General features: G+C 37.6%; 1 pseudogene; it reads right to left on the bottom strand.

The window, feature by feature from the left end:
- Window positions 1–8,512: 8,512 nt before the first annotated feature.
- LOC113224957 lies at window positions 8,513–8,926 on the bottom strand (annotated as a pseudogene).
- Between the last annotated feature and the right edge of the window lie 2,756 nt (window positions 8,927–11,682).

The raw sequence follows: 11,682 nt of genomic DNA, 5'->3' as shown, positions 1-11,682 counted from the left end.
ACATGCACTAGCACAGGTATAAAGCATAAGCTTCAGGGTTCAAGATCAGTCCAAATAATGAGTACTGAAGCTGATTTGCTCTGTTTCCAATTTTAAAAAACAGTTTAATGAAGAGAAAAGTTCTGTAACTTGCTTAAGGTCACATAATTAGTAGATGCCTTGTCTTTTAAATCAACATCTGCCTGACTCTCAAACCTCTGTTCAGTTTGCCTTGTTTTATCCCTTTCTATGTATTCTTCAATTCTATTTATACTTCCGGCTCTTCTCCTCCTTCTCTCTTTTTTGGCACCAATTTTTCTGTATTCCTTCTTCCATATGCTTTCCCAGCTTTTCCTCACAACCTCTCAAACTCCTTTCCTTTTCTATTAAATAACAATTTTGTTTTTATTCTATTGAAAAAGATGAAGTGGCATCAAAAGATGATTGCATGTTTAGATTAAATGTCTTAAAATTGTTTATATATCCTGACCTCATAATTCCCTTTTTAAGAGTTTTTTCTAAATAATCAGAGATATAGGCAAAATATGTACACAAGGAAGAAAATCCAAGTATAATTTATAATATCAAAAATTAGAATAATCTTAATGTCTAATGGTAGAGTTAAATCCTGTGTGTGTGTGTGTGCATATACACATATATAAAATATAATGAACAAATTATAGAGTTACTTGAGATAATGAATACTTAATGGCAGAAAAATGTTCATTATGTATTTAAAAATTCATTATGAGCTCATTTATTATAGTTAGAACATTACCTGTTTCTTTAAATCCCATGTAACACCCACCTGACAGTAAGTAAAAAACAAAAAAGTGTCTTAAAAAGAGTGTATAAAAAAAGACAATGGTATGTTCCATATAACATAAATATAGTGGAAAAATACCTGCATAGGAGAGGACTGGATATGTATACACTAAAATGTCAGCAGTTCTTACCTCAGGTTGATGGCATTATGGTTAAATTTAATTTTTGAATTTCTAATTTTTTTCTTTTTCAATGAACATTTATCAGGTTTAAAATAAAGATGACCGTAACAAATATTTTATGTATATCATTATTAAACTTTATTATTATTTTCCTTAGGAAAAAGGGTAGGTTGAAAAGTCAAGAATCATTTTCTTTTTCCTTTAGGCTGGGAAGACTGATCAGAGACTGCGAAGTAAAAGGGTTTTTATGATTCACCATCAAACACATAAGTCTTTAATTATCATTCTGTATCCACATAACAATATTCCTTTTTGGCACAAGGTCTGTACTAGATGAATGATAAAAAAGAGCCATGAGTGTGTAAGTGCCGTAGTACTCAGAGTAGACAGACAAGATCCTCTCTAGTTGCAGTGGTCAAAAAGGCTTATCGAATAGGAAGGCTGTGATATGAACCTTTTTTTTTTTTTTAAGTTTAAAACTATTTTATTTATTTCTTCAGAGACAGGGTCTTGCTCTGTCATCCAGGCTGGAGTGCAGTGGCGGGATCAGCTCACTGCAGCCTCAAGCTCCTAGGCTCAAGCGATCTTCCTGCCTCAGCCTCCCAAGTAGTTAGGACTACAGACATGTGCCACCATGACCAACTATGTTTTAAATGTTTTTTGTAGAAAAAGGGTCTCTGTATGTTGCCCTGTCTGGTCTCAAACTCCTGGCCTCAAGTAATCCTCCTACATCAGCCTCCCAAAGCACTGGAGTTACAGGCGTTAGCTACTGTTCCCGGCTTGCATTTGGACTTTAATGGGTAAGGAAGACTTAGATCAGCATTGTCAAATTCTTTGGCCTTAGGACCCCTGTATAACACTCTTCAATATTATTGAGGACCCCAAACAGGTTTTGTTTATATGGGTTATATCTATTTGTATTTACCATATTAGAAATTAAAACCGAGACAATTTACAAATATTTATTAATTTATTTTAACCTAAATTACATGTTAACATAAATATTTTTATGAACTATATTTCCCCAAACAAAAAGTTAGGAAACTGGTATTATTTTACATTTTGCATTTTAATAGGAGACAGGTGGATTCTTATATTTGCTTCTGTTGTGATACTGCATGTCATGTAGCCTCTGGAAAACTCTGTTGTACACCTGTACATCTCACACAGAATGAGAGTAAAAAGGCAAATAGCATCTTAGTATTATTATGAGCATAGCATTGACATTGTGGGCCCCCGAGAAGCACTCTCAGAACCACTGATTAAAAGAGACTAAGGACAGAATAGAGGGATGGCATAATTTCAGAGGTGGGAAGGTATAAGCCATGTTACAGAGAGAGCAAACAGACCAATCTGATAGTTGTGAAAGATTCATATGGGGGAGGTGGAGGAGATAGGGCTAGAAATGTATATTGGGGGATCACGTTATATCAATTAAAAAATATTAGCTTCCTTAATTATACCATCTTCACTGACCTCTAATTTTGGCATCAGTAAGCTTCAGGGTAGGAATGATAGAAGAGAAATTCATACTTGGTTTCAGGCAACTCTAAAGTTATGTGGCTGACAGTATTCTAATTGATTTGTTGACTGCTTTAATTAATTTAATGTATTTAGTGTTTACTACATTCAAAGAAGCAAGGTAAGAATTAGTAATACAAAGATGATAAAGACACTGTCTCTATAGGAGCTGTCAATTGAGTGGAAGATTCAGATATTAAAATAAGCAATACATTCATTAATCTGGAAGAAGACAGAGGAGAGGGCTGCTGACCCTGACTGGGTGGTGTCATAGACAGCATTGTACAGGAAACCTTTAAGTCCCAAATACTAATAACCACTGATATATGACAATGGTGAGATAAACTTGACGTATAAGGATGACAGATTTAGTACTAGAGTTAATACAGTAGTTCTGGTGAGATAGTCAGATAGTCTATAGAAAAATTTCCTGAATATATGTTCTTTTTTGAAAGTAAGAGTGTACAAATTCTCTTTCTCCTAAAGCCCTTCAGCATCTTTCTACTGCTAGGCCTGGGAGACACCATCAGTTATCTTAATGTCTCTATTTTCTTCAGTTGGATCACATTTTTCAGTCTTTTTGTTCTCTGTGACTCAGTAACAAGAGTGAAGGGGAGGAAGAAATTTAGGTAGTTATAACAGCTTTAAACCAATAACTCAGAACACCTTTACTAGCCCAACTAATTATGATTAAATAAGTAGAGAACCTATCTCCCAGCACCACCTGCAGGGGATGAGGAAGTCTGCAACAGGATTCAACACTTCTTTTCTGCCAAAATGTCTTTAGCCCAACATTTCATCATTGAGAATCTACCAAGTTAAGAGCCTGATTTTAGTGGCTGAGGAGAATACAAAGACCAATAAGTATAATCTACCCATAATCTGAGGAACATTATTAAAACTTGGGGATATTTGTGATAATTAGAGTAGCTTGGAAAGAACTGATTCGAAGAGAATCAGACTTCTTTTGTGAAGACTGAATAGTAAAGCAACTACTGCATTGCCATTTTACATCCCCCACTGATAGAAACTAACAACAAAGGTGATTCCACAGTTTTAGAAGTAAAATAATAATGATCAGTTTTGGAGCGTCAAGTCTGTTAAGTTTGCAACATGATGAGAAAAGCCTGTGTTGCACAGCATCTTACGTGGACCTGTTAAGCATGCTCTTTTCCTAATTTAAGGCTGGCCCCAGACAGCTATCCTAAGGCTCTCTGCTAGTCATAGGAGGAATCAGATGGAAAAAGATACATAGATTAGTATAAATCCATATGCACCTACCTATTCAGTAAGTTATAAGAACTTTTTCCAGTAAGAGCTTTTTCTTTACTTATCAAATCATGTCCTAGAATCTAAAGAGAATGAGGTTTTCAAAAGTTCCTCATCTTTTGAAATCTCACAAACAAGTACAAAATATTTATTTTTTGATTTCAGAATTTAACAAAGAAGCAGAATACACCAGATACACAAGAAGCAAAAGAAATGAAATGAGCATTCATAACAACACCCTTAGAGCACAGAAAGCCTTCTCCTGGGTGAATGATCAGGAATATGAATAAAGCTGATCTGTAGGATGGCTTTCAATGTTTTTCTTTGTTTAGATTTGGAGTCTTACTATATATACAGGCAAGATTTTTAGAGGGAACAGTCAGTCAGCTATCACCCATCCTACAACCCCAAGAAACTGTTCACAGGCATTTGGGTAGTCATATTCAGGTGTTCTCAGTTTTTTTTCACTAGAGTTTTGAACTGCCTATTGTATATTAAGGCTTGAGTTACCACTCCCAATTATACCACTTTCCAAAATCACACCACACATTATAAAAACAATGATATGGATTGGTAATTAGAATAATACACCGTCAGAGGTAAAGGGTTACAACATGTCGTGTAGTCCTGCTATTTCTCAACATATGGGTTCTATATCTGCAAAATAATTTATTGCTTATTACAAATTCAGACTACTAGGCTCCATGTCAAAAAAAATCATTTTCAAGCCAAGGGTGGAATCCAAGAATCTGTATTTTTAATAAGCTCCTTATGATGATATGTGCATTAAGGTTTGCGAACCATTCATATAGTCAAACTCCTTCATATGACAGAATATGAGAGAAGTTAAGTGATTTGGCCAAAGTGGACAGTCAGAGGCAGAAACTAGACTCACACTTAAATCTTGACTACTAAGCTACAATTTTTTTCAGTTATAAGTAGTTTGTATTTATTTGTAAATTCCCAGTAGACCTCAGTAAAAGGGAATTTGAGGTCTTTGTTCCTTGACATTCCCCAAAGGTTTAATACCAATAATTTACCATTAATGGGCTCCCAGCACTTGCTAAGTAAGCTGTTGTCTTCAGATTTAGGGAATATCAACTATATAAGCTTGTGGACAAAGGTGTTTTGTTAACTTGTTACCATCCCATTCCCCTTCACAATAAGACATGCAAGTTCATTTATCAACAAGAACATATACTCATTTTTCTCAAATCACAAGAGACAATAAAAAGTAAATGGAAAACCCTGCTACTAGTGTTAAACAAGAATATCCCACCCTCTATAAGAACATACCATATGGTATTTCCCTACCTTGTTCAGTATTTAACCTAACAATTTATTGCTAGGCTTCTTGGCAGCAAGCTGTGCAAGTTGAAGTGGAATCTGATTGAGGTGAGTTAATTAATGTGGTGGCAGCTCGGAATGTTGTCCAGCTGCCAGTGAGAATTATGTTTGTTTGCCTTTGGCCCAAGTGTGAAATGGCTGGCTGTTGATTTCAGAAGTGTGAGTGTACATTTTTATATCTCACATGAATGAATACATTTTTTGTATCCTACACATTTGGGGAAATGCTAAAATTTATTGGGTCATGTTATTTACCACTTGTGTGGCAGAAAGAGAAAGGTGGAATTTTGCCCTAGAGGTTGACTTTGCATCTGTAGAAAAAGCAAAAGCAGGTGGCATATAAATCCATGAGCAGGGAAATAAGCCATCTGAAATTAGCTCATCTGGCCTAATGTTTTAAAGAATAACTTTTAAAAGGAGGTAGGCAAGATTTTTTAACCAGAAAAGAATAACTCTTGTAATGATGAAAGGATTTGAAAGTAGGAAACATAGTTTTTAAATTTCCCTTGAAAGACATGGCTTTTGGATTTACTGTTGACTTACATTTACAATTCTTATTTTCTTTTTACTACACACAACCTTCTATTGAATACATCATCTCACTGTGCAGTCTTCCTTTCTATCAAAAACTGATGACAGTGATTTCTGTGATGTGTTCTTAATGTTCTTGATAATTTTGAGTAGCTGTTACTGATATGAGCAGGGGGTTCTCCAATTCAAGCAGTCAATAACTGACACTAACAAAGTTCAAAGAACATTTGAAGTGTGTCAGATATTATTCACCTATTTTTTTCTATGTAATATCCTGTTAAGTTAAAATGCCTTGAGAAAAGTTTACCTTAGTAGATTAAAGAAATAGATACTTAAAAATATAATGTATAAACATTTATTTTACCATTTTGAAAAAAATTACACTAAAAGCAAAGGAAATAGCATGGAAGTGATGTAAGAGCAAATAATATGAAAAGTTTGCAAATCTAACAAAACAAGTTACCAAAACCCCTTTTGATGACAAACAGATTTCCTTAAATTTTGATGTTACCATGAGAATATTAAGAAAACTTTTAAAGTGTTCATACTTTGGAAGACATTCAATGAAATTAATCTGGTAAAAAATCTAGTAAAAATAGTATTTTAGATGCAGAAGTATATAGAGAAAACACAAGCAAATTAGTGCAGAAATAGGACCATGGATTCATAGAACTTGAGATTAAAGAGAAAGGAAAGTAAGGAAATTTGAATGAAGTATGAAATTTAATGAGTAATAATGGATTGATATTTATTCATTGATCATTACAAATGTACCACACTTAGTTATGATGTTAATAATAGAGGAACTAAGCAGATTCCTAGGTTGTTTCTGCATTGGTAAAATTCATGTACATATGAAGTACTGAATGAATGGTATCATTCTTAAGGTATTATAACTTGTGGTGATGTCAGTAATCATCTACTACATGACAACTTCTAGAGATTCATAGGATTGTGATATTTGTTATGCTAAGGCCTCCTGAACAAAAATGGCATTTTATTTAGAAGGTGCATCAGTGTATTAGTTATTTGTGTTAAGAATTACCTCAAGGCCAGGTGCGGTGGCTCATGCCTATAATCCCAGCAATTTGGGAGGCCAAGGCAGGTGGATCACCTGAGCTCAGGAGTTCAAGACCAGCCTGGCCAACATGGTAAAACCCCATCTCTACTAAAAATACAAAAATTAGCTGGGCATGGTGGTGGGGACCTGTAATCCCAGCTACTCAGGAGGCTGAGGCAGGAGAATTGCTTGAACCCAGGAGCCAGAGGTTGCAGTGAGCCGAGATCACACCATTGCACTCCAGCCTGGGTGAGAAGAGTGAAACTCCATCTCAAAAAAAAAAAAAAAAAAAAAAAGAATTACTTCAAAATCTGGTAGATTAAAGCACTAAATATTATCTCACAATTTCTGCTGTGGTTCAGGAGTTTAGGAGCAGCTTACCTGGGGGTTCTGGCTCAGGGTCCCTTATGAGTTTGCAGTCAAGATGTCATCCTGAACTAGAGTTATTTTATTTTATTTTATTTTTTTTACACAATGAATTACTTTTATTTCAGTATGCATCCACATTTCAGCATTTAGTGGCTCTGAACAGAAACTGGAAAGACACAGCAATTTGCCAGGAGGTCAAGCCTGCCAATTTCAGGGATCTGCTGTGCACCCTGGGTTCTTTCTTAATCCCTGCTGAGGATCTTGAGAAGCAGCAGCAGCACCAAAACCAAGGCGTGCACTAGATTCAAGGTTCTTTTTGTTCCAGTTGTCAGATTCCAAACTAGACCTCAATGTATTGCAAGGATAACCAAATGAAAGCCCTGTTTAAAACTTCTTCAGTTTTTAAAAGCAAAAGCAATTACAGGAAAGTAAAACAATTCAGAGGGATCATGTGTGCTTACAGGTGTCTTCTTGTGGTCTTTCTCCAATTTCAACCACCAAGGACTCTGAGAGCTGGCAGGTCTGAGTAACCCTGGTGACTTTCCTTTTCACCTTATCAAAACCTGAGCTAAAAACAATGCATCAGCTGATGACAGCAGAGGATGGCAGGGCTGAGGACCCAATATTCATTTCCCAGGCTGGTGGAGAGTGAATAAGTACAGTTCCAAAACTAAACAAGGGAGGTTAGAGACTTTCTACCCTTACCTGATGGGTTCTGGCCAAAGCAAGGAAGTGTCATGGAAGGTACTGAGTGGTGATGGTGCAAAAAGGAACTTGAGGAGGAGGGAAGAAAAAGCAGCATCCCTCTATAAAGGTGGGGGAGAGAAGATATGGGGAAAGCCCTGAATTCCTTACCAAAGGCCAATCTCAGAGGGGAGTGGAGGGGTTACAATCTATGCTTCTGGCAAAGGCAGGAGTGGAGAAGTGTGGGGAAAGGATGATGAATTGGAAGGGGCATAATTTAAGACTTAAAGAAACCAGGGTTGCAGGCGAAGCACCCCACACACCCAGCAGTAGTCCCGCAGGCTGCAACCTGAAACCTTCACATCCACTTTAACAAGCCAAGCTAGAGAGCTGTTGTTGCAGGGAAGTGGGAGGTGGGAGGGTAAGGGGAGAAGGCAGAGACCCCCAGGCCATGTAATCAGCAAGGTGATTGTGTGATGTTTCTTTTCACAGTTGAGTCAGATGTGCCTCACCAGTTCTGATGGGAATCAATTTAATTAGAATTTCTTGATTCCAGAAATTAAACTATGTGGACAGTGGTTACACTTGATAGGATGATGTGTTATAGCACAATTTATATATTTCAAATGGACAAAAAATTAGTATCATTTACAGTATCTTAAGATAAATTTCCTTTGAATGGGAGCTTCCTTTCCAGTACTTTGAGGTCTACACGATGTATATAGAAAATTTACTACTGTGGAAAATGAAGACTGCTTAAATCGAATCGGGGGGAAGCGGAAGGTCCTGTAGTTTTTCTTTTTGATTAATTGCTGTAACACTGTCCTTCAGGCGGCTGAGGGAGTTTCATATTTTCTTTAGACATCATTAGGCGCTGAAGCTCTTGCAGGACAACTTGGATGCTATATGAATTCTGCCATTTTGCTAGCACTGATATGGCTCATGGGTCCATCACTCCATTAGAACTATTAACTCCATTTATATTAATTTTTGTTACAAATCTTACAAAGGGGGTGCTAGTGGGTATTTAGGTCCACATTCTATTTTAAGGCTGAATATTTGGTTTTCATAAATTGTTCTTGGAGGCCCAATTATCATCCCTGTCCATCTTGTAAGTGTCCTGTCTTCATCATTTTCTAGACCTCAGCTAAATGTGCCGTCTCCTACTCCTTTCTGGCCTTCTTCGAGTTCTTCCAATAGTCAGAAATTGTGAGGGACTTTTACTCCTGAGCCCATGGTGGCTGCCATTTTGCGTTGCTGACTCTTGAAGGCCAGCCCCGAACTACAGTCATCTTAAGGCTGACTGTGCTCAGATAGTCTCTCTAGAGGTTCTAAAGGAGAATGTTTTTGCCTCTTCCAGTTTCTAGTGATTCTTGGCATCCTTGACTGTTAACGGTGTCATTCCAGTCTGTGTCGTCATGGTGGCATTGCTTCCTCTTATCTGTGTTATCTTTCTTTGCCTTATTCTTGTAAAGACACTTGTCACTGGATTTAGAGCTCACCTGGACAATCTAGGATAACGCTCCTCTTAAATTTTTTTTTGTTTTTGAGATGGAGTCCCACTCTGTTGCCCTGGCTGGAGTGCAGTGGCACTATTTCAGCTCACTGCAACCTCCACCTCCTGGGTTCAAGCTACCTCAGCCTCCCGAGTCGCTGGGATTACAGGTGCAGGCCACCATGCCTGGCTAATTTTTGTATATTTAGTAGAGATGGGCTTTCACCATGTTGCCCAGGCTGGTCTTGAACTCCTGACCTCAGGTGATTCGCCCGCCTCTACCTCCCAAAATGCTGGGATCACAGGCGTGAGCCACCATACTGGCTCTTAAAATTCTTAACTACATATTTTGCCTTATAAGGTAATATTCAGTCTGTTACTATATACGGCAATAGTAATGGGTTCTGGGGATTAGGCCATGTCTTTTTGGTCACCATTTAGTCCACCACACCTAGTATCTCTATTAATTTGCATTGCAAAATTGAAGAACAAAAAGATCTCTATTGGCCAGTTGTGGTGGCTGATGCCTCCTAGTACCTTAGGAGGCCAAGGCTGGATCACTTGAAGCCAGGAGTTAAAGACCAACCTGGGCAATATAGTGAGACCCCACTTCATATACACACACACACACACACACATTTAAAATTAGCCAGGTATGGTGATGCACACCTGAAGTCCTAATTACTCAGGAGGCTGAGGCTCAGGAGGATCACTCGAGCCCAGGAATTTGAGTTTACAGTTAGCTATATGATTGTACCACCACACCCTAGTCTGGGTGGCAGAGTCAGACCCTGTCTTGGAAAAAAAAAAGATACTTAAGATAACCCTAAAGTTTGACAACAACTTTAAAAAACATTTATTTATTTATTTATTTATTTATTTATTTATTTATTTATTTATTTATTTTATATGGAGTCTTGCTCTGTCACCCAAGCTGGAATGCAGCAGCATGATCTTGGCTCACTGCAACCTCCACCTCCTAGGTTGAAGCGATTCTCCCGCCTCAGCCTCCCGAGTAGCTGGGACTACAGGCATGTGCCACCACGCCTGCCTAATTTTTTTGTATTTTCAGTAGAGATGGGGTTTCACCATGTTGGTCAGGCTGGTCTCGAACTCCTGGCCTCAAATGATCTGCCCGCCTTGGTCTCCCTGAGTGCTGGAATTACAGACATGAGCCACCATGCCTGGCTGTATTTATTTTGAGACAGGGTCTCACTGTGTTACCCAGGCTGGAGTGCGGTGGTGCGATCTCAGCTCACTACAGCCATGACCTTCCAGGCTCAAGCAATCCTCCCACCTCAGCCTACCAAGCAGCTGGAACTACAAGCATGCACCACGATGCCCAGCTAATTTTTTGTTTATTTTTTGTAGAAATGGTCTTACTGTCTTGCCCAGGCCAGTCTTGAACTCCTCAGCTCAAGTGTTCTTCCTGCTTGGCCTCCTCAAGTGTTGGGAATGATTACTGGCATAGGCCACTGTGCTGGGCCTCTTATTTTTATTTTACCTTATTTATTTTTTTAAGAGACAGAGTCTTGCTCTGTCACCCTGTCTAGAAAGCAGTGGCACAATCATAGCTCACTGCAGCCTTGATCTTCTGGCCTTAAGTGATCCTCTCGCCTCAGTCTCCCAAATAGCTAGGACTACAGGTGTACACCATCATACCTGGCCAATTAAAAAAATAAAATACATATACACAGACACACACACACACACACACACACACACACATTTTCTTTTAAAGAGATGGGATCTCACTATGTCGCCCAGGCTGGTCTCCAACTCCTGGTCTCAAGTGATCCTCCTGCCTTGGCCTCCCAATGTGCTAAGATTACAGGTGTGAGCCACTGCACCCAGCAATGTTCCTTTAAAATTTGCTTTAAATAATTAAGATAATAAAATACCTGTAAATTCCTTTTTGGAAAAAGTGAGATGATTTTTTCAAAGTGTGATATAAGATTGAGAAATATTATTTCAGTTAATTTTAATAATCAAGTATTTTGAAAAAATATAAAACATGAATAACACCCAGGTACTCAACACCTATCAAATATTAACATTTTTCCTTTTGTAAAATAAGGAAAACATTACAGATATAGTTGAAGACCCAGTATTCCCTTCCATTTTATTTTCCATGTCTTCCTCTTCAGAGATAACAATACTATCCTGACTTTGGTATTTACCTTTATCATAAAAGTTTTAAAAATTATTCCTTTATATAGATGTAGGTATCACAATATATAGCATTTCTTGAATGCCATATACATGTATATGTAGGTATGTGTGTATATATACACACACACATACTATATAACATGCTATACTTGTTATTTCTTCAGATTTATTCATGTTGATAAATATATAACTGTTCAGTTTTTTTTTTTTCAAACTGTAGGTTTCAAATCATTAGTAGCACAGAAAATCAATATAGCAGGTCATGAACTGCTTTAGAAAAAAATGGAACAGAAAATAGAATGTATCAT

This window comes from Piliocolobus tephrosceles, chromosome 7, assembly GCF_002776525.5.
Source record: "Piliocolobus tephrosceles isolate RC106 chromosome 7, ASM277652v3, whole genome shotgun sequence".
NCBI lineage: Eukaryota > Metazoa > Chordata > Mammalia > Primates > Cercopithecidae > Piliocolobus > Piliocolobus tephrosceles.
The sequence above is the reverse complement of the archived record's forward strand: the minus strand, read 5'-3'. Positions and strand labels throughout refer to the sequence as shown.